The sequence below is a fragment of the Zingiber officinale genome, chromosome 7B, assembly GCF_018446385.1.
Source record: "Zingiber officinale cultivar Zhangliang chromosome 7B, Zo_v1.1, whole genome shotgun sequence".
NCBI classification, from domain to species: domain Eukaryota; kingdom Viridiplantae; phylum Streptophyta; class Magnoliopsida; order Zingiberales; family Zingiberaceae; genus Zingiber; species Zingiber officinale.
In genome coordinates this window covers 27183522-27210882 of record NC_055999.1, presented here as the reverse complement: position 1 = coordinate 27210882, position 27361 = coordinate 27183522, and the positions used below count along the sequence as shown (strand labels likewise).

General features: G+C 39.6%; 2 long non-coding RNA genes and 1 other non-coding gene across 3 annotated transcripts; 1 reads left to right on the top strand and 2 right to left on the bottom strand.

Annotated features, from left to right (window-relative positions):
• The first annotated feature begins 920 nt into the window (after positions 1-920).
• LOC122007478 lies at positions 921-1026 on the top strand. The gene has a single exon (XR_006118973.1). It is a non-coding gene; the product is annotated as a small nucleolar RNA R71 (small nucleolar RNA).
• A 16749-nt stretch (positions 1027-17775) lies between these two features.
• Positions 17776-19984, bottom strand: LOC122003660. Its single transcript, XR_006118023.1, has 4 exons — positions 19881-19984; positions 19720-19782; positions 18941-19007; positions 17776-17805 (listed from the first exon to the last, which is right to left on the bottom strand). It is a non-coding gene; the product is annotated as an uncharacterized LOC122003660 (long non-coding RNA).
• A 4084-nt stretch (positions 19985-24068) lies between these two features.
• LOC122003659 lies at positions 24069-25106 on the bottom strand. Its single transcript, XR_006118022.1, has 4 exons — positions 24986-25106; positions 24825-24887; positions 24670-24720; positions 24069-24112 (listed from the first exon to the last, which is right to left on the bottom strand). It is a non-coding gene; the product is annotated as an uncharacterized LOC122003659 (long non-coding RNA).
• Between the last annotated feature and the right edge of the window lie 2255 nt (positions 25107-27361).

Below are 27361 nucleotides of genomic sequence, written 5' to 3'. Positions count from 1 at the left end.
CCTCAGTGGGAGAATCATCTATAGGAGGATCACTAACTTCATTTGCAGTTTTAAGTTGATCTACCACAACACATTCATCATCTGGAAATTCAATTTCATCATAACACCCTGTAAACCCAGAAGGTAAATCTGAAAACTTGTTGTCCACTGCATTATCATCACAATTCTCATCTGAAGAGTCCTTATCTTCATATACATCCAGAAACCTACACTCAACCATATTAGTGTCACAGAATTTGCCAAAGTCTTCATTTTCATTGACCCTCACTAGACTTTGTGGAAAAGGAACCTTTAGTGAAGGTCTTGGGAAAGGTACTTCCTTTCTCCCAGATTCCCTTTGAGCTTGCATAGGAGGTCCATCTTGCTTATCTAGTGTAGGTGTCATCAACCGTTGAGGAAAAGGTACTTGTGGCCTTTGGAAACTTCTTGGAGTAATGGAACTGAGTTCTTGAGGTCTTCTATTGTTCTTCTCCTCAATCCTAAACAAATCTTTCTTCAGAAGTTCTTCATGATTCTTGCCACTTCTCAACTTAATATCATTATCATTTACACTAGATATTGTCTGTGTAGGAGGAAGGTCTTCCTTAAACCATTTTGAAACTATGCTATTAATCTTTTCCCCCAAATGTTTGAACTCCTCATTCTTTGACTTGTTAATTTCATCATTCTTGGGAGGTTGAACTGCATTCTGTTTGACAGGCTCTCTTGCATATATGGCTTGTACTTCTTGAATTTTTTAGGGAGATTCCATCCAACTTTTGCTTGATCATTCATGGAGGTTCAATGCTACTTGTTCAATCAATGTTTATGCTTCGCCCACACTCTTGTCCATAAAAGAACCTCCAGCTGATGAATCTACCAAACACTTATCTGAGAAAGAAATTCACCTATAAAATAGGTGCAAGGTCAGCCATTTCTCCAAACCATGATGAGGCCACTATCTTTGTAGACTCTTGAATTTGTCCCATGCTTCAAATAATGATTCTCCATACGCCTGAGCAAAATTTGTGATGCAATTCCTCATATAAATTGTTATACTTGGAGGGAAAAAATGATCTAAAAATGGCTTCTCCAATTGTTTCCAACTTGTGATGCTTTGAGGATGGAGGGAATATAACCAAGTCCTTGCTTTATCCTTGATACTAAAAGGAAATCCTATCAATCGAACTGCATCTGCTGACACTCCTTCACAGTTCACCATATCACAAAGCTCTAGAAATATCTTAAGGTGTAGATAAGGACTTTCTGATACTTCTCCTCCAAATTTATGACCTTCTATCATGAAAATTAACTCTGGGTCTAATTAGAAATTTTCTGCTTCAATATGAGGTTGCACAATGGGAGACATAAATCTTGCAGAAATGGGTGCAGAGAAATCTCTTAAGGGTCTGGTTGACATGTTAGTGCTCATGGATATCTAAAAAAAATTATGAGAAAAAACAAAAATAAAGAATTAAAGACAAAAAATAAAATGCTATATGAAAAACAAGAAAGACAATGCAGAATTTAAATTTCAAGAAAGAAAGTGCATAAAGAAAATAAGGAAGAAAAAGCAAAAAGAAAAAGAAAAATGTCTAGAGTAACTCATATGCTAATTAACTAATGTTAATGCGAACAGTTCCTGACAACGGCGCCAAAAACTTGTTACGCAACCGTAAGTGTACGGTTTCGTCATTAGTAATATATAAGATTTGTCGAATCCACAGGGACTGTTGATTAAGCACTAGAGATGTCGCAAAGTGAGTTATCTAGACGGTTGAAAGTTGATTTTAGTGCTTGCAAACTAACGAGAGTGATTTAAGAGAGAAGGAGAAGGTTGAGATGAAGAAAGAGGAGAGAGAGAATTGACCTTTGAGGGAATTGAGCTTCGGAAAAGGGACACTAGGATTTCAGTTTCATTATAATACTAGGAGATACTACATGGATGGCTTAGTTTCTATCCTCTATGTCCATACTCTTGCAGGAAGTTAGATTGGTCGGTATCCCTAAGTATCACGTAGAAACGATTTCTATGAAATCCTGTAACAGTTAATCCCCCTGTCACGAGGGCACCTCGGTAGATCACTGGGATACACACCTAGTAAATAACAATAAGGATAAGGGTAGAGGTTTAGTACGGTTACCTACTTCCTTATGGAGGAATTGCCTCTCCTTTCAAGAGAATGTCCTAGACGTCCATGAACGAGTTACCCTTATCACTAGGGCCCCTTGGGTATACGATCTAGAGCACTCTTTCTGCGAGAGCAGCAGTTCCTAAGGGGTTGTTTCTCCTTTTAAGGGAACGTCTTAGACGTCCGGAAAGGGTTACCCCTGTCACTAGGGTACCTTGGTCAATACGCTCTATGGCATCCCCTTATGGGATCAACAATCCTCCACATCAATCAATCAAAGCATAGAAATATAAACATGTCACATTCACAACTTATCAAGCATGAACAAGGCATTAACAAGTCATTAAATAGAAATATAATGAATCTACATAGTTCTGCATCTCTATCATATTACAAATACTTCCTAATCCTAGAAGAGGATGTCTACTCCATTGTGGGGGAAGAAAAACCCCAAAACATAAAGAAGAACATACTTACAACCCTTGATATGAGAAGGAAGGGAAGAAGCGATGCTTGCCGAGATTTCCGATGTCTTGGGAATGCCTCCTTGCTCTGGAGATGGACGGAACGTCAAGGGATGGCGGTGGATGAAGCTCTAGGGTTTTCCCTGAAGGAGAAAACCCTTTCCCAAGGAGAGGGATGAAGTCCCCGGAGCAAAGATTATCAAAGAATAGGGTTCTTGACCCCTTTATACCTCCTCCACGCTGCCCAGGAAAACCAGGATTACAGACGTCTGGTAAACTAGGTTTTTCACCCTTTAAACCAGGTTTTCTCATGATTCACCCCAAACCAAATTGTAGGCCTTGAAATTATATTCAATCTGATACTTGGATCGAGCCAGGCAAACCGAGCCGAAAGTTATGGCGGTTCGAAGTTTGGTCTGCAGTCTGGGCGGAGGTCCAGTTGAACCCGCGGTTGGGAGGCACAGCCATGCCATTTAGCATGGGTAAACAATTCTTTCTCTCTGTTGGATCTAAAGCAAAGTTGTAGATCTTGAAGTCAGCTACGTTTCAGTATAAAGAATAGCCCGAAACCCCATCGAAGCACAAAGTTATTGCCGAATTATGATCGGTCTGCAATCTGCCCAGAATTCAGCACAGCTCTATTTTAGCGTGGCACAACCCGTGTTCTCCGTCGCATGCACGGCCGTGTGGAATCCACACAGCCTCACACGGCTTCCTCTCGGATTGAGTCACACGGCTGTGTGGGGTCACACGACCGTGGCCTTCTTCGTCTCTGCCGAGGTCACACGGCCGTGTGAATTCACATGGCCGTGACCTTCTCTGCCTCTGGAATGTTGGCACGGTCGTGCCATTTGGCACGACCGTGTGTTGCTTGGCCACAGAATGATTAGCATGGCCTTGCCATTCGGCACAGCCTTGGCCTTCCTTCTCTCGGGATTATTGGCATGTAACACCCCGCCCCTCCTGCTAAAGCCACGGGGGTTACTTTACCCTACTTAACAACTTATTAACTTATTACAGCGGAAGTCTTACTTGTAAATTTTTGAAACATAGAATCCATATGTCATACCTTACATTATTTCAAAACATATAGGAACTAACATGATAAATGTCATGGAGTTACAATCATAAAAATATCAAACAAGCATAACTCATATATAATGAAAGCAGGTCTTTTCTTCTTTAGCCAGTCACTACCACACACATCTGTGGTACAAGAAAGTAAGCTGTGAGCACTCATGGCTCAGTAAGTTCCTTTCCTACTCACAAAATCCGTATATCATGTCAACAATCACAAAGCATATATCAAAGCATAAAGTATCATAGCATATCATACATGATCATCATATATATCATGAGCACAATCATAGATATACAATCATAGATATCATGGCATAATCATGGCATAAACACAAGGTAGCATGGCATATCATAACATGATCATCATATATATCATGAAATATTCATAAAGCATATGCAAGGTGAACTTTTAAAACATGCATCATGACTTTTTAAAACGTATAGCATAGATACTTAAACATAATCTCAACATAAGGGGATCCCGGCTTGTACCACGTACATACATGCGCGCGTCCTAGTAGGTCCAAGGTAGCAAGTCTTGAACCCTACAAGGCATATACTAGGCCCGTTTCTTAGTCCATCGACCTAGGGGCACTTAGGAGCTCATCCCTAACGAGGCCCGTTTCTTAGTCCATCTACCCCGGGGCGCTTATGGAGCCCACCCTTGGTACAAGCCTTAAAAGTAAAATAGCATGTCATATTTACATAATCCATATCACTCATGTCATATTCATGTCATGAAGAGTGCTCTTGATCCCACTTATAGGGAAGCAACTCTTTTAGGCATAGCTTAAAGCATGTATAATTGAGCACACAACATATCATGATTTTGAGCACACAGCATATCATGAACACATGCATAATTAAGCATACAACCTTTCATGATCTTAAGCACACAGCATATCATGAACTTGAGCACATAGCATATCATGAGTTTAGGCACATATCATATCATGAGTTTGAGTACTTAGCATAGCATGAGTTTAAGAACACATCATATCATGAACTTGAGCACATAGCATATCATGAAATTTAGCACACAGCATATCATAGACTCGAGCACATAGCATTTCATGAAATTTAGCACACAACATATCATAAAAATAAGCACATAGCATATCATGAAACTTAGCACACAACATATCATGAATAGGACCTAACATATATAAATGAACCTCACAACATGTCATACTCTCCACATATCATAAAGCATTGCATGTGAAGTTCATGGAAGAACACAAAATTAGGTCTCTATCCCTAGTGACAAGTGGTGGCCGAAACATATAGAGGTGGTTTAGGTTATCAAGCAACAAAAGAACATGTGAACCCTAAACATCTATCATTTCTTATGACATAAGAAGCATCTTAAGCATGTTAGGTATAGGTTCCAAGCTTTCTAGGTCTCTTTTCATAACCTGGCTGAAACTTATTAAGCCTCCTTTTGGGTTATTAACAACATATAAGCATGAACAACCTTAACAATTTTCATATCATATTCCATAAGAAACCACTTGAACATATTTGATTTAGGTTCCAAGTTCTCTAAGCCTTCAACCATAACATGGCCGAAACCCTAGCAACATGTTTCTAGGTTACAAGCAACATGAAAAGGTTAAACTTTATACTAACATATCAATACATATCATGAGAATCACCATAAGTACATTTAGTCTAAGTTCCAAGTTTCTCAAGCCTTTTAATCTAATGAGGCCGAATCTTGTAAGCATGGGTATTAAGTTCCTAGTGGCATATTAGCATGAAGACCATAAGAACTTTCCTAGCATTCATTTTAAAGATTAACATGGACCACTTAGTTTAGAAATTTAAGTATCCTAGGTCTTAAAAACAATTGTGGCCGAATACTAAAGAACAAGAATTCAAGTTTCAAGCAACATGTGAACATTAATTTATTTCATATCTCTTCATCAAGTAGAGCATAAGTATCTTAGACTTGATTTAAACCTTCCTAGGGTTCAAGTCTTGAAATGGCCGAACCATCATATATAAGAAATATTGTTCAACTTAACCTAAGATCATGGCATGTCACATTAGCTTCATATCTTATCTTATAAGAATCATAGCATGCTTAAATTTTTAGGTTTAAAGCCCTTCTAGGCTCTCAACTCTATCTTGGCCGAATATACATGAATATGGAATCAAGTTTAAATTGACTTACAAGTGGGGAAAAACATCAACAACACCACTTATCATTAGGTACATATCATAAAAACAAGGTAGCATGCTTGGTTTAGGTTTAGAGCTCTTCTAACTCTTTTGTTCCTTCTATGCCGAAAATCCAAGTTCATAAATTTATGTTCTAGCCAAACATTCTAGCATGAAAATATTAGTTTATCTCTCCTACCATAAGGTACATAACATAAGCAAAAATCATGAACATATCTTAGTTGGTTTTCAAGGTTCTTTAAACTCTCTCTCTTTTTTTTTTTCTTTGTTTGGCCGAAACCCTTATGAAATAACCATAGGTTTTTAAGCAATACTTTTCATAACAAACATATAGCTATTGTACCATAGGTGAGGGGAACTTACATCCTTTCGCTTGTGGTTTTTCTTAAGGAGGAAAGTATTCTAGTTGTTAAGGAAGGGAGAAGTTTCTTCCTCTTGTGCCTCCTTTGATTTCCTTTGCTTGGGGAGGCTAGAACTTGAAGGTTTCTTCTTGAAAATTGGCTTCCTTGGAGAAGAACTTGACTTAGTGATCGGATCAAGGAGTGGGTGGATCTCCTAGTCTCGGTGAAGAAAGAAAAGAAGGAAGGAGGAGGAAGAATGAGGAAAATGAGAGGTTTACTTCTCATTTTTTTTCTATTTATTCATCATGAGAGAAATTTATTCCCTCATAAATTTTCCCTTTAATTCATCCATTATTCTTCTCTTGATTCCCATGAAAAGAATGAGGAGAGGGAAGGGTGAGGAAAACAACTTGCTTCTTCTTATTCCTTCTCTTAATCAAGAGGGAGAAGAGGTGAGCAATTTGGTTTTCTCTTGCTCCTTGTTTTATTTTTCTTCTCTCCTTTAACTAATATTTTTATTCCTTCCTATGCATATGTTACTTTCTATCCTAGTGGTGACCATGCCATTAATCTTTCTCCATTATTGGTGGGAGGTTCAAGGTTCAATCCTTGGCCTCCACCTCTTACCTGTTATTTTTATTTTGTTTCTTACTCTTCTTTTTCTCTTATCCTTTTTATTTATTTCATGCCCTTAATGTGAATAATACCTATGTATTTATATAACAAAAATTCATGGGTGTTACATGGCATGGCCGTGCCAATTGGCATGGCTAAAGCACAATAATGGCCACACGACCTTGTGGCCTACACGACCCAAGCTCCTGTGTGCTTTTTAGCTCCATTTTTACTCCAAATAGCGTCCTGTCAATTAAAACAAGTAAAGAGAAGATCTCTGAACAAAATATACTTGAAGTATGACATTATAAAGAAATAGAGTGCAATAAACATAGAATATGCTAATGAAATACAAGTAGATGTGCGTCCAAACATGCATAAATGATCATAAGATCTACGCACATCATATCTCCCTATGCTCGGGTGGCTTCACACGGCCATGTGAAGTCACACAGCCGACTTCAACTTCTTCTCTACTAATCCCACATGGCCGTGTGAGTTCACACAGTCGTGTGAGTTCACACGGTCGTGTGAGTTCACACGACCTACTTCTTGACTTGTGTAGTGACTAGATTTTCTCATCTTTGACTCCTCCTACATTTCTATGCTCATGAAATGATCATGGTCGCATCATGGAGGCTGTGCACAACCTAAAAAGAAAGGTTCAAAAGAATAAAATTTTCATTTAAATTAATCAAGAAAATAAAATAACAAATTGAAAACTAATAAGGAAAAGCCTTTGGGCTGCCTTCCAAAAAGCGCTTTGTTTAGGTCTTTAGCTTGACCCTGCCTCAATTATTATGAATTATCCCATGGAGGCATTGCTTATCCTCCTAGGGTCGATGCTTTAGTTTTTTCCTTCATTTTTCCCTTGCAGGGAAGATGTACTTCTTGTTGCTGGTTTGGGGCAATTTTCTAAGTTTTCCCGGATCATGCCTTGCTTCCAGTGGTCTTCCATGAGGATGGAGGTTCCATTCCTCAATTCTATTGGCATCCATCCCGCTAGTATTCCTTTGAAAGGAAGAGACACGATTACTAAAATTAGATAAATCAAATTCTAACTTATCCTTATCGATAACTAGAGATAGCTTGTGGTTCTTCACATCTATGATGGCTCCAGTAGTTGCAAGGAAAGGTCATCCAAGGATAATTGGGATCTTAGGATCCTCTTCTATATCCAAAACAATAAATTTTATGGGTATGATGTATCCACCCACCTCTACTGGTACATCTTCCACTATACCCATAGGATACCTGCATGAATGTTCAACTAATTGCAGAGCCATAGTAGTAAGTTTAATGTTCCTGAGACCTAGCTTATTACAAATTGAATATGGAATGAGGCTAACACTTGCCCCTAAATCATAAAAAAGCCTTATTTATGAATTCAGATCCTATTTTGCAAGGTATAGAAAAACTTCCTAGATCCTGGAGCTTTGGGGGACTGATTGCTGTGAGAAGAGCACTACTCTTTTTCGTCAATGCTACGGTCTCAAATTCACCTTTCTGCCTTCTGTTTGACATGATTCACTTAAAAAACTTTTCAAATTTTGGCATATGGTGAAGGGTGTCTATAAGAGGGACCTCAATGCAAATCTCCTTAATTTGTTTCAAAAATATATATAATTCTTCATGTTTTTGGGGCATTACTAATCTTTGAGGCAAAGGAACTATTTGACTTTGTGGAAAAAATGGAAAATTCTCTTTAACCTTCCTGGTAATCTCTTCCTTGTCCTTATTCTGGACCAAATTTGGCATAGGAGGAGAGGGCCCTTCTTGAAGATCAATCCCTTTCGCTGTAATTACTTGGGGGTCTCCCAAGGTCCGTCCGCTCCTTAATTCAACACGGTTGCAATGTTCCACTAGGTTAATATTAGGTTTTCCTGGGAATGTGCCTGGTTCTCTTGAAGAATATTAGGCTATCTTGGTGATCTGACTATCTTGTATCTTTTGGTGCTTTCCAGAGTTGTCCATTCTTTGATTTAATTGCTTGATCTCATTCTTCATTTCCTTTTGTTCAATGAGAATTTCCTCAAGCATCTTCTCTATTCTTGATAATTGATAGCGCTATGATGATTGTTATTGATAAGTTCATTGCCCAGGTTGGTAGCTTGACTTTGCTCCTACAGATGGTAACTAGTCCTGATTATTCTGATAAGAAAAATTCGGATGACTCCTCCACCCAAGGTTGTAAGTGTTAGAGTTTGGATTGTTCTGTCGCTGATTGTAACTGACTATTGCATCACATCTCCCAAAGTAAACACATACCCTGAGGTTGACTTACTATTGTCTCTATCTAATTGGAAGTCTGAATCTGTGTAACCCACAGGGAGAAAATCATCTGCCTAGTAAACCAACATATAATCTCTAGTCCTTATAAGGTACTTTAATATATGCTTTACGGTAGTACAATGTCCCTATCCTGGATTACTTTGATATCTGCTAATCATGCCCACGGTAAAACAGATATCCGATCTCATACATAGCATTGCATACATTAGGCTTCCTACAGCGGAAGCATAAGGAACTGCCTTCATGTCTTCTATCTCCTTTGATGTTTTAGGACACATCTCTTTAGATAAAGGTACTCCATGTCGAAAAGGTAGAAAACCTTTCTTAGAGTTTTGCATGCTAAAACGAGCTAAGATAGTATTGATGTATGAAGCTTGGGATAAGCACTGTTGGGTTTTTCGGGCCACGAACATCGCTTTTTCGCGTCACGGAAACCCCGAAAGCCCCGTCACCGGATATGTGCGAAGTAAAAATAAAACAAAATTCGTGTACAAGTTTACTAAAGCTAGATCTACACTAGGAGAAAGAAGTTACCCTCGATGCGATGCCCTTCGCTTTCCCGCTCATCCAACGGTTCGCCGGAGATCGTCAAGCGTACGATCCTCTAGAAGTATCCATACGAACAAATAGGTGGAGAAACCTAACACAAGGGTGTTCTATCACCTTGGTAAGGTTCGGCCAAGAGAGGAGAGGGAGAAAGGTTGAGAGCATGAGGAAGAAGATGATAGATTGAATGCCTTGAATGAAATCAAAATTTCATTCATCACAAAAGTTGCCGCCCACATAATGGAATTGTAACCTCCATTCATATTTAATGTGGCCATTAAAGAGGGGATTTGTAACCTCCTTTTTGTGGCACACACATGTGCTAAACATGATGATGTGGCACATCATCATTGGCCACTTAATGCCAACTCACAAATGATATGGCATAAAGTCAAGTCAAACTTGACTTTTTCTCTTCCTCTCAAGTCAAACTTGACATTATAACTCCCATGGTTGATCTAATCCAACCATTTGATTAAAGCCAATTTAATATAATGAATCTAATTCAATTAATTAAATTGATTCAATGAGTTATTATCTAAATTAGACTCATTGAACATATGAATCAACTTGAGTCAAACTCAATTAGTATAACTTGGATTACTCTTAATCCAATTTGGTTCAATACATGAACCTAATCCTCTTGGTTCATCATATGAACCTAATCTCCATCTAATTGTCCTTAGTGTGTGACCCTATAGGTTCTTGTAACGTTAGCAATACCCCTAAACCCATTTAGGAGCATAAGTAATGAGCGGTATCTAGCAACACATCATTACTACCCAAGTTACAAGAATGTTGAGATCCAACATCACCTTGTGACTACTAATTGTGACTCCTCACAATATATGACAAGTGTCCTTCTATCCTAGACATCTAGATTGATCAATGGGAGGCATAGATCGGGTCATCCTCTGACCAATCTAAATCTTGAACTCCAAGTAGACTCACTAAATCAAATGAGCTCAATATCTCATATTGACCCATTTGGGCATGGCCATGCACTTCGTCGTCTCACTCTATTAAGAATATCGATGTCACTCCTGTCATATAGGAGGGATAGATCCAATCTACATAACTCACATCCCTCCGCATAATTTGTTACATACCCAGTAATCGCCTTTATAGTACACCCAGTTACGGGTGACGTTTGACGAAACCAAAGTACATAACTCCTTATGTAGGGAACCATGGTGACTTCAGGTCTAAGGACTAGTAGTCATACTAATAGTCACATGAGAAAGTATATGACACTCATATAACGATCCATGATACTTTCTCATGGCGGGTCATTCAGTATACATTCTCCAATGCATACCCATGTGTCAACTTGATATCTCTATATCCATGACTTGTTAGATCAAGTCATCGAGTTGACCTACATGCTAGTCTTATTGCATTAACATTGTCCCTGAATGTTAATACTCGACTAGGAATGATTAAGAGTAGTGTTCCCTATATCATCTCACTATCGGTTCAATTAACCGATTGATATAGGTGAGAACCTTCTACTCAAGGACGCTATTATACTTAATTTATTTGACACCAATACAAGTAAGTATAATAACCAAAAATAAATGCCTTTATTTATATAAGAATATGATACAACAAGTCCATAATACAATCATCAAATGATTGGCTCTAGGACTCTAACTAACAATCTCCCACTAGCCCTAGTGTCAATCAGTGTAGGTTCTAAGACCCAATGACCTAGTATGACCATCATGCTTCCTCTGTGCCAAAGCCTTGGTCAAGGGATCTGCGATGATAGCCTCCGTGGGTACTCTGCAAATATTCACATCTCCTCTCTCGATAATCTCTCGAATGAGATGGAAGCGTCGTAGTATGTGTTTGGTCCGCTGGTGTGAGCGAGGTTCCTTCGCCTGTGCTATAGCTCCATTGTTGTCACAAAAGAGCTCAATGGGGTCAGCGATGCTAGGAACCACCCCAAGTTCAGTGATGAACTTGCGGATCCAAACTGCCTCCTTTGTTGCCTCTGATGCAGCGATATACTCGACCTCTGTTGTAGAATCAGCAACTGTGTCCTTCTTCGAAGTCTTCCAGCTCACAGCACCACCATTTATGCAAAACACGAACCCCGACTGCGATTGATAATTATCCTGGTCAGTTTGGAAGCTGGCATCACTGTAACCCTTTACAACTAGCTCATCATTTCCTCCATATATCAAGAAATATTCTTTAGTCCTTCTTAAGTACTTAAGAATATTCTTGACCGCTATCCAGTGACTTTCATCTAGATCAGACTGGTATCTGCTCGTCATCCTCAAAGCATACGAGACATCAGGACGAGTACATAGCATGGCGTACATTATAGATCCTATGGCTGAAGCATAAGGGATCTGATCCATGCGGTCTCTCTCCTCTCTAGAAGAGGGACCTTGAGTCTTCGAAAGACTCACACCATGTGACATCAGCAGAAATCCCTTCTTGGAGTTCTGTATGGCAAACCGTAGGAGTACCTTGTCAATATATGTACTCTGACTTAGGACAAGCAATCTCTTAGATCTATCTCTATAGATCTGTATTCCTAGAATGCGGGATGCCTCACCTAAGTCCTTCATTGAGAAACATGTCCCTAGCCAAGTCTTGACAGACTGTAGCAAAGGGATGTCTTTCCCAATGAGCAGTATGTCATCCACATACAATATGAGGAAGATAACTATGTCCCCTACAACCTTCTTGTAGACACAAGGCTCATCTTCATTCTTGATGAAACCAAACTGTTTGATTGCATCATCAAATCGAAGATTCCAGCTCCTGTAACACCCACTAAGCTTTTAAGATAAGCATATGAATGTAGGATTTTGCCTTAGAAAAATAAAAGGAAGTGGGTTGAAGCAAAAAGAAATAAAATGAAATAAAAAGAAGAGGAGGTCAAGGATTGAACCTTGAACCTCTTATATTATAATTTATAGAATTAATTAGTAGAAACCAATTGGGATAGAGAGAATATATTGATAGCAAAGGAGGGAAACTCATGATAAGGGTGAGAGTAAAAGTTAGCCAAAAGAAAACAAGAAAAGAGCAAGAGAAAGGCAACTTGTCTTCCTTCCTTCTCTCCCTCTTTCTCTCTTCTCTTGCCGAAAATAAAAGAGGCTAATTAAGGGGATTGATTCCCCTTTATTTCACCATGAATGATGAGGATAAATAAATAAATAAAAATAAAAATAAAATAGAAAAAAAGGCTAAGGGAGAAGGAAAGCAAAAACTAATTTTGCTACTTCTTCCTCCTTAACATAAAAGGGAGCAAGTAAAGAGAAGAATTCTAATTTTTCTCTCATTTCTCTCATTCTCCCCTCTCCATCACCGAGAACCCCAGCCCTCTCTCCTCCATCTTCGGCCCCAAGCCAAGGTTTTCTCCTAAGAAAGCCTAAGATACAAGGAGGACTTAGCAAGAGGAACAAGGGAAGGGAACTAGAAGAAGAGGCTACTTCTTCCATCACCATACCTTAGATCCACAAGCGAAAATGATGTAAGCTTCCTCTCACCTGTGGTACAAGGCTTTTCATGTGATTTTCGGATTTTATGAGGATTAGAAAACCTAGAATAGAATTTAAGAAAATTCGGCCAAAGAAGAGTTTCAAATCAAGGAAGGTTTAAACAAGTCATCATTTCATGATATTTTTCTATGCTATGTAGGAAGGTTTTCCTTCATGTTTTTATACCTATATGATGCTTGGTCAGAGGAGTACCTAACCCTAGAATTTCGGCCAAAAATGTTTTAAAGAGGTTAGGGAAATCATTGTTTAACCAAACTAGTACAAGATTCCCTCCATGAATTACTAAAGATCTTTTATTGGTTTTCTTGCTTGAAAGTTACTTGGAACCAAAGGAAATCCCCTCATATGTTTCGGCCAAGAAAATAGCTTAGGGTTAGGAAGACCTTTAAATTTAAGTAACCATGTTTATATGATAGAATATAGAGTTCTCTTAAAGAATTGCATGTTGAATATTGCTAGAAATTCATGAACTCTTCATTAAGATTTTCAGCCATGTTAAGATGGATAGCTTAGGAAAGCTTAAACAAAATTTTAACATGCTCAAGACCTCTGTGATATTAAGATATGAAGGTGGTTTAATGCTCTCATGCTTAATTAGGGTATAGAGAATTTAGTTACATGATATATGACTTGTAAGGTCATAAGGGTCCTAGCTTGTTTATGAACCAAATTTGTATATGATGTTCTTAATAATTTTTACCATGAAACTTACTTAGGTTTTCCATGCTTTAGGCCACTTAAAACCTAGTTTAGAGAATGGTAGGTTTCGGACATGAGGAAAAATAAAAGAAAAAGGAAAGAAACCTAGGAAGCCTAAGACACAATGCACATGTATGTTTATTATGCTTGTCTTTATACATGCTATGAAACTTGTATGACTTCCTATGCTTTTAGGCTATTTGAAGCAAAGTTAACCACTGATGGGTCTCGGCCAAGTAAGGTTTAAATGACCTAGAGGCCTTAGAATTGAAACCAATTGTGTTAAAAATGCTTCTTATGGAAATATGATAATTTGTTGATTGTGTCACATGCTTGTATAATTTTTCCATGACCTAAATGGACCATTGTAGGTCTCGGCCATGAAGGGATAGATGCCCTAGAAACCCTAGAACAAAATTTAAATATGCTCATGTCACTCTACATGAAATATGATAAGTAGAAAGCCAAAGTTCTCATGCTATATGTTGTTTAATGACCTAAAATGAGGCTAGGGTAAGTTTCGGCCATACCCATTGTATGATGCCTTATTATGAATTTATACATGATGTTAGTTCAAGTTCACATGCTTGTATGCTTGCTTTTAGCTCTAATGAATACTTGTTAAATTTCGGTCAAGACATATGTTAAGGGCTTGAAGAACTTAGGAACTAGCTCAAATATGCTTACTATGTTACATGGAAAAAAATGCTATAAATATGGTTTAAGGTTTCCATGCTTTCATGACATTTAGGACCTTGTTTCACACCTGATAAGGTTTGGCCACATGAAGTTTAGGGACTTGGAGAACTTAGAAACCAAGTTAATCATGCTTATAATGCTTCCTATGAAATTGATGTGATGATAATTTAGGTTCCACATGCTTGGAGGTTATTTTTACCTAAATTGAGATCTAAGGGGGTTCGGCCATGATAAGAACCCAAGGGATTAGGAAGCTTAGAATCCAAGTTAACTATGTTACCATGTTCCTTATGATAGTATAATCACATGATACACCCTTATGCTTAAATATGTATGCTTATGATTCATACTTTCCATGATATGACATGTGCTAGAAATATGCATGCTTTTATGATATGCTATGTGGATAGAAATATGCATGCTTTTATGATATGCTATGTGGTGAAAATATGCATGCTTTTATGACATGATGTATGCCTAAGTGATGCATACCTTTATGATATGATGTATGCCTAAGTGATGCATACTTTTATGATATGATGTATGCCTAAGTGATGCATACTTTTATGATATGAGGTGTGCCTAAGTGATGCATGCTCTTATGATGTGTGATATGTATAAGTATGACATGTACTTTACTTTATATGGCTTGTACCAAGGGTGGGCTCCATAAGCGCCCCGGGGTCGACGGAATAAGACTCGGGCCTCGTTAGGGATGGGCTCCTAAGTGCCCCTAGGTCGATGGAGTAAGACTCGGGCCTAGTATGTTTGCCTTGTAGAGTTCAAGACTTGCTACCTTAGACCTACATAGGTTGCGCGCAATATGTAAGTGGTACATAGCCGGGATCCCCTTTAAGTTGATAATATGTTCAAGTATATATGTAAGAAGAAATGATTTTTAAAGATCATGAGACATACACATGTTTTTCGGATACATGTTTTCAAAATCATATTGCATATACCTTATGATCATGTTGTGATGATGCTATGATTTATGATATGTCATGATTAGATATGATTATGTTATGTTTCATGCTATGCTTGATATGCCATGCTACCTTATGATGATGCTATGATATGCCATGATTAGATATGAGTATGTTATGTTTCATGCTATGCTTGATATGTCATGCTACCTTGTGATGATGCTATGATTTATGATATGCCATGATTAGATATGATTATGTTATGTTTCATGCTAAGCTTGATATGCCATGCTACCTTATAATGATGCTATGGTATGCCATGATTAGATATGAGTATGTTATGTTTCATGCTATGCTTGATATGCCATGCTACCTTATGATGATGCTATGATATGCCATGATTAGATATGATTATGTTATGTATCATGCTATGCTTTAAGAGATGATATGCCATGACTAGTTATGATTTTGTTATGTTGCATGATATGCTTAAAAAGTATGATATGTTATGCCATGACTAGTTGAGATCATGTTATGTTGAGATATTCTTTGATCATGTGATGATTTTCGATTTTAGTGAGTAGAAAAGGAACTTACTGAGCCATGAGTGCTCATAGCTTACTTTCCTTGCACCACAGATAAAGGAAAAAGTTGGATGAGCTAAAGGAGCAGCAGGAGAGGCAAGGAGATGTGTGTGGCGGTGGCTAGGCAACCAAATAAGAACCTGCTTTAAGAACTTTTAAGAATTTCGCTTTGGTTTCGTAAATTGTAGTACTATATGGGTAACTTGATGTTATGTTTCTATTTATCTTGTTATCATGTTATGGAAACCATATTAGTGTAGTTCGGATTTGAAAACAAAAGAAAAGTTTTATTAAACTAAGAAAATTATTTCAAGTCTTCCGCTGTAATATGTACATAGAGTATCGTAGCCCCGTCCCTTAGGGTTAGCATGGAGGGCGGGCGTTACAGCTCCGAGAAGCTTGCTTTAGTCCATAAATGGAACTATGCAGCTTGCATACTCTGCTAATATGATGTGGATCTACAAAACCCTCAGGTTGTGTCATGTACATATCCTCGAGCAGGTTTCCATTCAGAAACGTGATTTTGACATTCATCTGCCATATCTCATAGTCATGGTATGCTGCAATAGAAAGCATAATCCGAATGGACTTAAACATCGCTACTAGAGAAAAGGTTTCATCATAGTCAATACCATAAATTTGCTTGAAACCTTTAGCTACCAAGCGACCCTTATAGATAAATCCATCTATGTCAATCTTTCTCTTAAAGACCCACTTACACCTAATGTATTTTACCCCTTCAGGTGGATCAACCAAAGTCCATACTTGGTTGGTATACATGGATTCCATTTCGGATTTCATGGCCTCTAGACATTTCTTGGAATCTGGTCTCATCACAGCTTCCTGATAGATGGTAGACTCATCCTCTATGAGCACAACGTCATCATGGTCAGACAAGAGAAATGAGTATCTCTCAGGCTGACGACGTATCCTATCAGACCTGCAAAGATGTATGTCTACTTGAACTGGTTGTTGTTCCTCAACTCTTTGTGGAACAACATCATCCACAACACTTTGTGGTTCCAGTTCAACTTCCATCTAGGCTTCAGTGCTATGGTTCGTATCTTGAACTTCTTCAAGATCGAACGTGCTCCCACTAGTCTTTCAAAAAAACAAAGTCCCTTTCTAGAAAGACCCCAGTCTTTGCTACAACTACCTTGTGCTGACTGAGAATGTAGAAGTAATATCCCTTAGTTTCCTTGGGATATCCAATAAAGTAGCACTTGTCGAATTTGGGTCCTAATTTGTCTGATACTTGACGTCTAAAGTAAGCCTCACTGTCACGCCCCCAGAGGAGCCCTTACCGGAAAATTTTGGCAACATCTCCCCTGTACCGGTGACAATCTGAGGCATACATACATACATACAAAATACATCAGCCACATACGGCTGGAATATATATACACAACCACGCAGTTATATAATCATCCCACTCGGCTGGAACAGAAATAAACACAACCACGTAGTTATATAATATATATTAGACAGCCCACACGGCTGAACTAAAATCAACACAGCGGAAATCTCAAACAACAATCACAAAACACAAAGCGACTATCTGCGAGCCGGCTCGGCTTGACACAACAATATCAAACCAAATACAAGAGAACACAAATACATAAACAAGTACAAAAACCCAAAATACAAATAGCGTAAGAAATACCAAAATCGTAAGGTCGTCCTCGAATGTGACGTGGGATTCGCGGACAGGATCTCCAGGCGACTCCATAAATCCTTTACCTGCTACCTGGTGAAATTACCAATATACGGGGTGGTGAGTATAAAGACTCAGCGAGTAATAGACAGATAGTGCATGAGTATACTAAATAACTAGAGATACAAAGGTATACAGTCTCGCATGGAAATAGCAGATACTACAGTGATATCATAATAAGTGTCCATACCTGAAACCATATCCTAGGATAGTAAGGGAAGGTAGATGTAGCAAAGTCCTGCCACAGTACTGCTCATAACTACATGGTATCATGTGAGGTATATACAGGTCAACAGTAAGTAAGCCAGTGTCTAAACACCTAACACAGGTATAAATCTCAACCTAAGTAAGCATAACAGCATAAATAAACAACAACAGCATAATCTAGCAACAGCAGCATAGATAAGCAACAACAGCATGAGTAAACAACCAGCAGATATAAACAAACAGCGTATGTACGGATGGTCACCCCGCCCACCTCTCTACACCACGACCCCTATATGGTCGAGAGGCCGGATCGATGACAAACTGTACCACCCAAAGGCCGCCACTACTCTCGAGTGACCGGATGGACAGGTGCATAGTAGCTGAATAGCTACATCTGCAATGGGGTCCCTGCTGCCGTAACTCCAGCCGCCACTACCCATGAGTGACCGAGTGTGGCACGACAGGACAAGCGGTATGCTCCAGCTACCACCACCCATGAGTGGCCGAGCGTGCGGTCCAGGCCAACGACCGCCTCAACCACAAGGGAGACAGGATCGTCGGCAATGCATGCAATGACATGATGCGAACAATGCAACAGTCATCATATATATATAAACAGAAACAGGTATGCTATATGAAGCCTGCATGCTCAGTAAGCAGTGTAAATAAACAGCAATCATAGCAGGTAAACATGGTATCAGGTCCATATATCCAATGCCTACTTTCTAATGTCTTGTATCTGGTATCTGATATCTGATACCTAGTAATATAGTATCTGCTAAATATCATCGATAGCAACAAGAGACTGTATAGAAACCGACATGAGTAGCTCAAAGATTGAGTGGAAGTATCAAGCGCAGGAAAAATAAGAGTGGAGTCAAGATAGATACAGCAACTATCTGAACATAAAGCTCATGCACTAGGATCAAAATACTAAAGAGATAAAGCAAGAAGTACCCGCCTTAACTGCGAAGATCGTGCCAATACCATTCCCACATCGAGACGCTCATCTCGAACCAACATCCTGCAAATCACATAATGAATAGATTTAACTAATCATATCTACAACAATTAACCCAACTTCAAGACCTAAACTAATAGGGAAAAACCCTAATCCCAATGACCATTAATTAACCCTAATTAATGATAATCCGATAATCCTCAATCAACTGATTGTTTCATCTTCCAATAAAAATTCGTATATAGTAACACATTTATAACCCAACCTAGCATCAGGAATCACTTAATTCATTTCCAACCTTCTTAATTACAAATCCACTTCATATCAAAATCAAACTACAATAACCTACTTTGCTAACTCCATTTACCATTCTAAAATCCATTAGCTCATCATTCACTCCATTGTATCAACTACAAGCATAATGAACCACTAATATGATAAGCCAAACACAATCTCAACTAATATAATCCATTTTTATCATCTCTACTAAACATCCAAAACCAATCTTACATAATTCATCTGCCTCACTTAATCCATAAATTCCAAACCTATACAATCTGATATCAGAATCTATAAGGAATCGTGTAATCCAATTTAAAACTTAGACTCAACAACCTTACCTCCAAATCCGGATGCCCCAACTGATGATTCACTACTGAAGAATGTCGCTGCTGGAAAATGACAACCGATGCTAAGTAGAGCTACTGTCACCCAATTCAAACTGAATTCAACACCTAGGTCTACAGATCTAACATCTGGAGTGGTAGAGTCTTACCTAATGCTTCCCGGATGAAGAATAACTGCTGGGAGTTGTAGCCGAGCTCCTCACAGTGAGCCACTGCCAAGAAACAACCCTCAGTTAACCTAATTTTTCCTCTTCTGACCTCGAATCTCAGATCTTCAAAGCTATCAACCAAAGAAAAACAATTAACATACCTTAACCTAATACAGTATCGGAAACCCCCAAAAATGGCGAAGAGGTATGCTCAGCTTCAGGACTCGGGAAGACGAGAAGTCACCTCCCAAATTGCCGATCACCATCGATTCCAGCGCTCCAAATCCAGCAAAGCAAGGGCTCGGATTCTCCACCCTTTCGCTGAAGATCGGGCTGTGCGAAGCAAAGATCTGAGAAGGTGTGTACCTAGCGGAGCTGTAGATGAGAGGCTGAGGAATAGAAAGCTCCGGCGAGTGGCGGCCTGAGCAACGCCGTGCGATCAGGTACCGTGGCATGTCTCCGGTGCTCGCGTGAGGGAGGAAAGGCTAGCCGTGTGGTGCCCTTGCGAGAAGAAGAGCCAGCGGCTATAGCTCGAGGGAGAAGAAGTCGCCGGCTATGCGGGTCATCGCGACCGGCGGTGGTGCGGCGGATCGCGTGGTGAGGACTCGGGGAAAAGAGTTCGGCGCATAAGAGGGAGAGGAGGAGGTGATCGGCGGAGAGGGACTTAGGGCACAGGTAAGGGGCAAATTGAATAGGAAGGGTTTATAAATTTAAACTTTGGTTTAGATAAATCAAAACCTAAGTTTATTCCTCAATCAACTCCCATCTTTGGGTATTCCAAATAGGCTTTCACTAAACTCAATAATTAATCCCCTTAAAATATGTCATACGAGCTCCGATTAAATCCCAGAAAATTCCTAAAAATTTCTGAAAAATCCAATAAGATTATTTGTCCAATAACCTTATTATTTAAATATTATTTGGGTGCTGTATTTTACATTTTCCCCCACTAATATAAATTTGGTTCCCAAATTTACTGCTCAACTCAGGGATCATCATTCAAGGATAACCACTAAACCACATACTCATATACTAATCCATCTTAGCATCATGATCAAATCTTCAACCACAAGGAATGTCGCTGTGGGTTATGAGTTCACCCTACTTCCGCTACTCACATACTGCTGTCTAACTAACTATAGATAAATCAACTGCCTCTAAAATCCATAATACACACTATCAACAAATCCTCAAACAACTATATAGGGCGCTCAAACTATCCATCTGTCCGAGGATGGAATGCTATATCACAATAAAGCTCAATACTCGTAGCCTACCGTAAACACTACTGGAACCACGATATGATTCACAGATCTCCATTTGGTACAATACTCCGAGATATACCCTAAAGTCTGGTGATCTCTCTATAGTATAACCCAGCTAATCGATCTAACGAATCTATCATACAAATCGATGGCTAGGGAGCAAATTCGCCAATCCAACAATGATTACCCAACGCATCGTATCCTCTCCATGTCCTGGGTAAACTCACAACAAAGTCCATTATAACATGCGCTCAACTCCATTCTAGTATCCGAATCTACTGAAATAATCTTACTAACCTCCGATGTTCAGCCTCCACTTGCTGACATACTAGACATCAAGCTACAAAATCCGCGATGTCTTTTCCATGTCATTCAACCAATAGCAACGCTCTAAGTCCCTATACATCAGGTGTCACCCGGATGTATCACAAATCCATATCGAGGTGTTTTCCTACAAAAACTCCTCCCGGATAAGAAGTGATTCAGGATCACACCTAACCTCCCACAGATATAAAATATCTCGTAAGTGTTAATCAACTAGCTCCACACTTTTCCACGTCAGTGGGGGTCGTCCATCCAAATGTACCCTCAAGGTCATTTTACCAGGTACATACCGTCTATGGTTAAAATCTCCATAGCATAGGATACCTCGATCATCTACAGACTAGTCAAGCCAGCAATAGTATGCTGCTAACTCAGTCAATTCTCTGTCTGTACAAGTCATGAACTCAAATGTAACTTTTAGGTTACCTAACCAACACACATAACCCGAGGATCAGAATCTCTATAAAATAAAGTGAGTCGATCTTCTACAACCGAACTAATAAAAGTAACTCAGTACTCTACCACCTACACCGACAAGAACGGATCAATCTTCTACTGATCAAGTCAACCAAGGTAGATCAACCTCTATTAAGCAAGTCGACAAGGGTACATCGGTCCTCTACTAATCGAAGCAATAAGAGTAAATGGGTCCTCTACAAACCGAACCAACTAGGATAAATCAATCCTATACTACCCAAGTCAATAAGAGTAAATCGGTTCTATACGAACCAAGGCAATACGAGTAAATTGGTTCTTCACGAACCGAAGCAATTTGATATTTAGCAGATACTAACCACTACTAAACTAGTGATAACAAAAATTACTAACACTAGTGGTATAGTAAAAGAAGTCCTATGAGACTGTATTCCTTGATCTCTAGTAGGGTCAACCGTGATCAGTGATTGCCCCAACACATTTGATGTATGCTACAAACAACTGGACAGGTACCAACCAAAGCATATTAATACATAACATAACTAACATAACAACTATGCATGCACTAACAGATATGTAAGAGAACAATATGCAAACATACCTCCTATAGCTCGGAGAATCCTGTCGCTGCCTGGTCCCAAAACCCGAAAAGTGACATCGAGGAACCAAATCATGAAAAACCGAACGAAAATAGGCCTCTAAAACCTTGGCTCTGATACCAATAAATTGTCACGCCCCTAGAGGAGCCCTTACCGAAAAATTTCGACAACATCTCCCCTGTACCGGTGACAATCTGAGGCATACATACATACAAAATACATCAGCCACATACGGCTGGAATATATATACACAACCACGCAGTTATATAATCAGCTCACTCGGCTGGAACAGAAATAAACACAACCACGTAGTTATATAATATATATTAGACAGCCCACACGGCTGAACTAAAATCAACACAGCGGAAATCACAAACAACAATCACAAAACACAAAGCGACTATCTACGAGCCGGCTCGGCTTGACACAACAATATCAAACCAAATACAAGAGAACACAAATACATAAACAAGTACAAAAACCCAAAATACAAATAGCGTAAGAAATACCAAAATCGTAAGGTCGTCCTCGAATGTGACGTGGGATTGGCGGACAGGATCTCCAGGCGACTCCATAAATCCTTTACCTGCTACATGGTGAAATTACCAATATACGGGGTGGTGAGTATAAAACTCAGCGGGTAATAGACAGATAGTGCATGAGTATAGTAAATAACTAGATATACAAAGGTATACAGTCTCGCATGGAAATAGCAGATACTACAGTGATATCATAATAAGTGTCCATACCTGAAACCATATCCTAGGCTAGTAAGGGAAGGTAGATGTAGCAAAGTCCTGCCACAGTACTGCTCATAACTACATGGTATCATGTGAGGTATATACAGGTCAACAGTAAGTAAGCCAGTGTCTAAACACCTAACACAGCTATAAATCTCAACCTAAGTAAGCATAACAGCATAAATAAACAACAGCAGCATAGATAAGCAACAACAGCATAAGTAAACAACCAGCAGATATAAACAACAGAGTATGTACGGATGGTCACCCCGCCCACCTCTATGCACCACAACCCCTGTATGGTCGAGAGGCCGGATCGATGACAAACTGTACCACCCAAAGGCCGCCACTACTCTCGAGTGACCGGATGGACAGGTGCATAGTAGCTGAATAGCTACGTCTGCAATGGGGTCCCTGCTGCCGCAACTCTAGCCGCCACTACCCATGAGTGACCGAGTGTGGCACGACAGGACAAGCGGCACGCTCCAGCTACCACCACCCATGAGTGGCCGAGCGTGCGGCCCAGGCCAACGACCGCCTCAACCACAAGGGAGACAGGATCGTCGGCAATGCATGCAATGACATGATGCGAACAATGCAACAGTCATCATATATATATAAACAGAAACAGGTATGCTACATGAAGCCAGCATGCTCAGTAAGGAGTGTAAATAAACAGCAATCATAGCAGGTAAACATGGTATCAGGTCCATATATCCAATACCTACTTTTTAATGTCTGGTATCTGGTATATGGTATCTGATACCTAGTAATATAGTATCTGCTAAATATCATCGATAGCAACAAGAGACTGTATAGAAACCAACATGAGTAGCTCAAAGATTGAGTGGAAGTATCAAGCGCAGGAAAAATAAGAGTGGAGTCAAGATAGATACAGCAACTATCTGAACATAAAGTTCATGCAATAGGATCAAAATACTAAAGAGATAAAGCAAGAAGTACCCGCCTTAACTGCGAAGATCGTACCAATACCATTCCCACATCGAGACGCTCATCTCGAACCAACATCCTGCAAATCACATAATGAATAGATTTAACTAATCATATCTACAACAATTAACCCAACTTCAAGACTTAAACTAATAGGGAAAAACCCTAATCCCAATGACCATTAATTAACCCTAATTAATGATAATCCGATAATCCTCAATCAACTGATTGTTTCATCTTCCAATAAAAATTCGTATATAGTAACACATTTATAACCCAACCTAGCATCAGGAATCACTTAATTCATTTCCAACCTTCTTAATTACAAATCCACTTCATATCAAAATCAAACTACAATAACCAACTTTGCTAACTCCATTTACCATTCTAAAATCCATTAGCTCATCATTCACTCTATTGTATCAACTACAAGCATAATGAACCACTAATATGATAACCCAAACACAATCTCAACTAATATAATCCATTTTTATCATCTCTACTAAACATCCAAAACCAATCTTACATAATTCATCTGCCTCACTTAATCCATAAATTCCAAACCTATACAATCTGATATCAGAATCTATAAGGAATCGTGTAATCCAATTTAAAACTTAGACTCAACAACCTTACCTCCAAATCCGGATGCCCCAACTGATGATTCGCTACTGAAGAATGTCGCTGCTGGAAAATGACAACCGATGCTAAGTAGAGCTACTGTCACCCAATTCAAACTGAATTCAACACCTAGGTCTACAGATCTAACATCTGGAGTGGTAGATTCTTACCTAATGCTTCCCGGATGAAGAATAACTGCTGGGAGTTGTAGCCGAGCTCCTCACAGTGAGCCACTGCCAAGAAACAACCCTCAGTTAACCTAATTTTTCCTCTTCTGACCTCAAATCTTAGATCTTCAAAGCTATCAACCAAAGAAAAACAATTAACATACCTTAACCTAATACAGTATCGGAAACCCCCAAAAATGGCGAAGAGGTATGCTCAGCTTCAGGACTCGGGAAGACGAGAAGTCACCTCCCAAATTGCCGATCACCACCGATTCCAGCGCTCCACATCCAGCAAAGCAAGGGCTCGGATTCTCCACCCTTTCGCTGAAGATCGGGTTGTTCGGAGCAAAGATCTGAGAAGGTGTGTACCTAGCGGAGCTGTAGATGAGAGGCTGAGGAATAGAAAGCTCCGGCGAGCGGCGGCCTGAGCAATGCCGTGCGATCAGCTACCGTGGCATGTCTCCGGTGCTCGCATGAGGGAGGAAAGGCTAGTCGTGTGGTGCCCTTGCGAGAAGAAGAGCCAGCGGCTATAGCTCGAGGGAGAAGAAGTCGCCGGCTATGCGGGTCATCGCGACCGGCGGTGGTGCGGCGGATCGCGAGGTGAGGACTCGGGGAAAAGAGTTCGGCGCATAAGAGGGAGAGGAGGAGGTGATCGGCGGAGAGGGACTTAGGGCACAGGTAAGGGGCGAATTGAATAGGAAGGGTTTATAAATTAAAACTTACGTTTAGATAAATCAAAACTTAAGTTTATTCCTCAATCAACTCCCATCTTTGGGTATTCCAAATAGGCTTTCACTAAACTCAATAATTAATCCCCTTAAAATATGTCATACGAGCTCAGATTAAATCCCAGAAAATTCCTAAAAATTTCTGAAAAATCCAATAAGATTATTTGTCCAATAACCTTATTATTTAAATATTATTTGGGTGCTGTATTTTATACTCACAACCCAAAATCCTTATAAAAGACACGTGGGCATCTCTCCCAGTCCATATCCTATATGGTGTCTTTATCACAGCCTTGGATGGAACTCGGTTGAGTATAAAAGCTGTCGTATCTAGAGCATAGCCACAAAAGAATGTCGGAAGATCTGTGTGACTCTTCATAGATCGTACCATATCTAATAGGGTATGATTTCTCCTTTCGGATACACCATTCCACTATGGTGTTCTAGGAGAGTGAGTTGGGATAGAATCTCACACTCAGCTAGATAGTCACGAAACTCATGGCTAAGGTATTCTCCACCTCAATCTGATCGAAGTATCTTAATACTTTTGCCAAGCTGGTTTTGTACTTCATTCTTGAATTCTTTAAACTTTTCAAAGGATTCAGACTTATGTGTCATCAAGTACACATAACCATATCTACTGAAGTCATTAGTAAATATGAAGAAGTACCTATAACCGCCTCTAGCAGCGACATTGAAAGGCCACATACATCACTATGTATAAGTCCTAACAAATCAGTCGCTCTTTCGCTGTACCCACTAAAGGGAGTCTTGGTCATCTTGCCTAGTTGGCATGACTCGCATGTCTCATAAGATTCAAAATCAAATGAGTCCAGCAACCATCCTTATGGAGCTGGGATAAGCGCTTGTCATTTATATGACCTAAGCGACAGTGCCAGAGATAGGTTTGATTCAAGTCATTTGACTTGAACCTCTTGGTATTTATGTTATAGATAGGGCTTTCAAGGTCTAGAATGTAGAGTCTGTTCATCAGAGGTGCACTAAAATAAAACATATCTTTTAAATAAACAGAACAACATTTGTCCTTAATTATAAAAGAGAAACCTTTCTTGTCCAAACAAGAAACTGAAATTATGTTCTTAGTTAAAGCAGGCACATAACAACAATCATCCAACTCTAATACAAGCCCAGAGGGCAAAGATAGAAACTAAGTCCCTACAGCAACAACCGCAACCCGTGCTCCATTGCCTACGCGTAGGTCCACCTCGCCCTTTGCCAATGCCCTGCTATTTCTTAGTGCCTGCACATTAGTACAAATGTGAGAAGCACATCCGGTATCTAATACCCATGATGAAAAAATAGATAGATTGACTTCTATAACATTTATACCTGAAGTGGAAGTCTCACTTCACTTCTTCTTAAGATCTTCCAGGTACACCTTGCAGTTCCTCTTCCAATGCTCGGTCTGACCGCAGTGGAAGCAGTTAGCATCCTTGGCAACCCCTCCTTTAGGCTTCAGTGCCTTGCCTTTGCCCTTGGCTTGAGACTTTCCTTTGCCTTTGGGCTTGCCCTTGCCCTTGTGTTTTTGAACCATCAAAATAGAGTGGGGCTTAACCTTCTTAAGGTTCAGCTCAGCAGTTTTTTACATGCTAAGTAGCTCGGGCAGTGACTTGTCAATTTCGTTTATGTTGTAGTTTAGAATGAATTGACTATAGCTATCCGGCAAGGATTGTAAGATCAAGTCAGTGGCCAGCTCTTGGCCAAGCGGGAATCCCAACCTCTGTAGGTTTTCTATGTACCCAATCATTTTGAGTACATATGGGCCTACGGGAGACCCATCTGACCTCTTGC